The sequence below is a fragment of the Macaca nemestrina genome, chromosome 20 (assembly GCF_043159975.1).
Source record: "Macaca nemestrina isolate mMacNem1 chromosome 20, mMacNem.hap1, whole genome shotgun sequence".
Taxonomy (NCBI): Eukaryota; Metazoa; Chordata; class Mammalia; order Primates; family Cercopithecidae; genus Macaca; species Macaca nemestrina.
Genome location: NC_092144.1, coordinates 15,191,356 through 15,194,975, shown reverse-complemented (window position 1 = coordinate 15,194,975; position 3,620 = coordinate 15,191,356). Strand labels below are relative to the sequence as shown.

Below are 3,620 nucleotides of genomic sequence, written 5' to 3'. Positions count from 1 at the left end.
TGCTTTAGCCTCATTGACAACCAGCAAGGGGCTCTTGGGGACTGGTGGGATCTAAGAAAGAGGAGTGAGTGGGTGGAGGCAGGGTGATGTCTAATCACAGGGCACCTAGGCCCTAAGTGGGTTTTCCCAGAGCCCAAGTAAAAACTTTATCCTGTGGGAAGTAGGGAGCCCTGGGAGGTGTTTGAGCAGGAGAGGGAAGAGGATTAAGAATAGATTTAAGGAGCAAGACTGAGACTCTGATTCAGCGAGAAGCAACCTTAGAGGCAGATCACTTCATCTGTCCTGGGAATGTCCCCTCGAGACTGGAGTCCCCAGCTCAGAACAAAGGGAAAGGGGTGCAGCTTCCACCCTGGCAAGCTCTCAGAACTTTTTAGTTCCTTTTCCCACCAACATCCCACCTCTGTTTCTCCCTCTCCCAGTTGGTTCCCTCTGTGACTCTCTTCCCAAATCTTCAGAGGCATAGGATCTGGAGCCAGGCTGCTTGGGCTCAAGTCCTGGCTCTGCTGTGTGACTTAAGCAAGTTAATTCCTCTCTGTGCCTCGGTTCCCTCAACCACGTAATGGAGACAACAGCATTGCCTATATTAGGGTTTTCCTGAGCTCTCAATATAAGGGACTGAGAACTGTGCCTAGCACACAATGAATGCTAAATATGTGGGGCCATTGTTATTTCCGCTCTCAGAAAGTCTGGCTGTTAAAGAATGCTGTCTTTCAAGATCGTTATTTCTACCATGACTTTAAAGGCTGTATTTTGGAACTCAAAGGCAAAAATTCTAACATCTGTGCTCTTTGAACAATCTCGTCTTCCTAGAGGGCTGTGCATATAAGAGGTATATATATATTTTTTCCTGAGGGTGGTGAAGGCACCTGACTGTGTGAGGTGGTAGGAGAATGAGAGAAACCTCAGCCAGTGTCTCAAAATAAAATCCTGCTACAAATATTGATCTCTTTTCATAGCCTAAGGGATATGGCATCACTAACTCCTGTTGACTTCTCTAATCTCTTCTCTAGCTGACCTCCTTCCCTTGCTACAGTCAGTTACTCTGGCCTTGATTCTGATCTCTAAATACATTATATTTTTATCTGGGGTCATTGTATTGCTTTTACACCTTTATCAAAGATAAGTTGCCTATGTTTATATTGATCTATTTTTGGGGCTTTTAATATTCTGTTCCATTGACCTATTTGTCTTTTCTTTGACCAATACCACAACACCTGGGTTAATGTAGCTTCATAGCAAATCTTGAAGTTGGATATTGTCAGTCCTCGAACTATGTTCTACTCCTTCAATATTGTGTTGGTTATTCTGTGTCTTTTGTGTCTCCATATAAATTTTAGAATTAGATTGCTGATATCCATAAAAAAAACTTTCTGGAGGGCCCCAGAGAGCGCGGAGCGCCGCTGCTGACGCTCCTCGGCTCCATTCTGTCTACTGGGCAGCGCCGGGGCCGGCGGCTGCGGCGGCAGAGGGGCGGGAACCCGGAGCCGCGCTCCACCGAGAGTCGGGCAGAGGAGCGTCCGCGCCCCCGAGCGTCATGGGCCCCGTCCCCAGGTCTTAGCGGGCACCAGCCGCGGGAACCCCCGGGCCTCCTCGCGCCCGAGCCTGAGTGATCCCCGGTTCTCTGGCGCCCCCTCCCTTGCCCTATTCTTTTTCCTGCTCTCGCTGCCCCTACCGCTTCTGTTCTCGGTTATGGCAGCAGAGCCACCATCCCCCATCCGGGTCGAGGCGCCGAGCACCCCAGAAATGCGGACCCCACCGGCGATCGAGGCCACCCATGAGGGTACCCCGCAGCTGGCGGGCGGGCGGCAGACTCCGCTTCCTCAACGGCTGCGTGCCCCTCTCGCATCAGGTGGCCGGGCACATGTACGGGAAGGGCAAAGTGGGTATACTGCAATATCCAGATGGCACAGTTTTGAAACAGTTACAACCACCTCCAAGAGGCCAAGAGAGCTGGAATTCTATGATATTGTTTGTTCCGCTAACTGTACCGATGGTGTTCTTCTAGAGCTACGAAAATCTTTGCCAAAATATTATGGCATCTGGCCACCTCCCACTGCACCAAACGATTTATACCTACAAATGGAAGACATGACCCGTAAATTTAATAAGCCCTGTACAATGGATGTAAAGATAGGGCCAAAAAGCTATGATCCTTTTGCTTTATCTAAGAAGATTCAGCAACAGGTCAGTAAGTACCTGTTACTTATTAATGGAAAATAATGGAAGAGATTGGGTTCTTGGTGCTTGGCATGAGGGTTTATCGTGCTCATTCTGATAGCTATGAGACACAAACCAACACTGTGGAAGAAGCTTAACAAAAGAAACTGTAAAAGATGGAGTCTCCAGATTTTTCCATGATGGGTACTGCTTAAGAAAAGATGCTGTTGGCTGCCAGTATTCAGAAGATTGAGAAAACTCCGCAGTGGTTTGAAAACCAGAAGCAGCTTAACTTCTACACAAGTTCATTACTTTGTTTGTGAAGGTTCGTCTCAGCCAACCACCACAAAACTGAACGACAGAAATTTGGCAGAAAAGTTTTTGTCCAAAGGACAACTGTCAGACACAGAAGTTCTAGAGTACTACAGTAACTTTCATGTGTTCAGTTCCACAGCGAATGGAAAAATAGAGGCTTCAGTAGGCAAAAGCTTGTTCGAGATGTATGCTCGTCACAGGAAAATGTATACAAAAAAGCATCACAGTCAGACTTTATTGAAAGTTGAACATCTGCAGCAAGACAATGGGTGGAAAAGCAAGTCACAAGAACATTTAAATGGAAATGTACTTTTCTAACTGGAAAAAGTTTTGTACCACCTTCCCACTGGTTGCCAAGAGATTGCTGAAGTGTGCATGATAGATTTTGCTCACATATGTTCCCTAGCAACACAGTAGATGAGGGATATACTTATGGACTAAAGCATTTAATTTCTGTACTTCGAAGTATTTTATACAATTGAATCGTCTGTTGCAGTCTTTTTTTTTTTTAGACGGAGTCTCGCTCTGTCGCCCAGGCTGGAGTGCAGTGGCACAATCTGTGCTCACTGCAAGCTCCGCCTCCCGGGTTCACGCCATTCTCCTGCCTCAGCCTCCCGAGTAGCTGGGACTACAGTCGCCCGCCACCTCGCCCGGCTAGTTTTTTGTATTTTTAGTGGAGATGGGGTTTCACCGTGTTAGCCAGGATGGTCTGGATCTCCTGACTTTGTGATTCGCCCGCCTCGGCCTCCCAAAGTGCTGAGATTACAGGCGTGAGCCACCGCGCCCGGCCTCTTGCAGTCTTAAAGGAGTGGGCCAATCATAATGAAGAGGAGCGGTCAATATCCCTGTGCCTTTAATGCTATGTAAAAAAAAAAATTGTATTTTATCTTTACACTTTTGGAAGAAAGGTTAACTTTTTAATAATCTTACTCAGAAAAACTATATGTTCATTAGAAAACTATGAAGAATACAGAAACTTAGGAATGTGAAGCAGGGAATGTGGTGGTACATGGCTTAAACATCTTTTTTGGCTCAAGCAAAATGCAAACCATTATTCAGTCATTAAGAGTTTAGTTAGCTTTCTGTAGCCAGTTCATGAAATCTCTGTCCACCCAACCTTGACAATGAGCCATATCTAAAATATTACA

At 46.4% G+C, this 3,620-nt stretch overlaps 1 pseudogene; it reads left to right on the top strand.

Annotated features, from left to right (window-relative positions):
* The first annotated feature begins 103 nt into the window (after nucleotides 1–103).
* On the top strand, nucleotides 104–2,954 carry LOC105494227 (inositol polyphosphate multikinase pseudogene; annotated as a pseudogene).
* The last annotated feature ends 666 nt before the right edge of the window (nucleotides 2,955–3,620 follow it).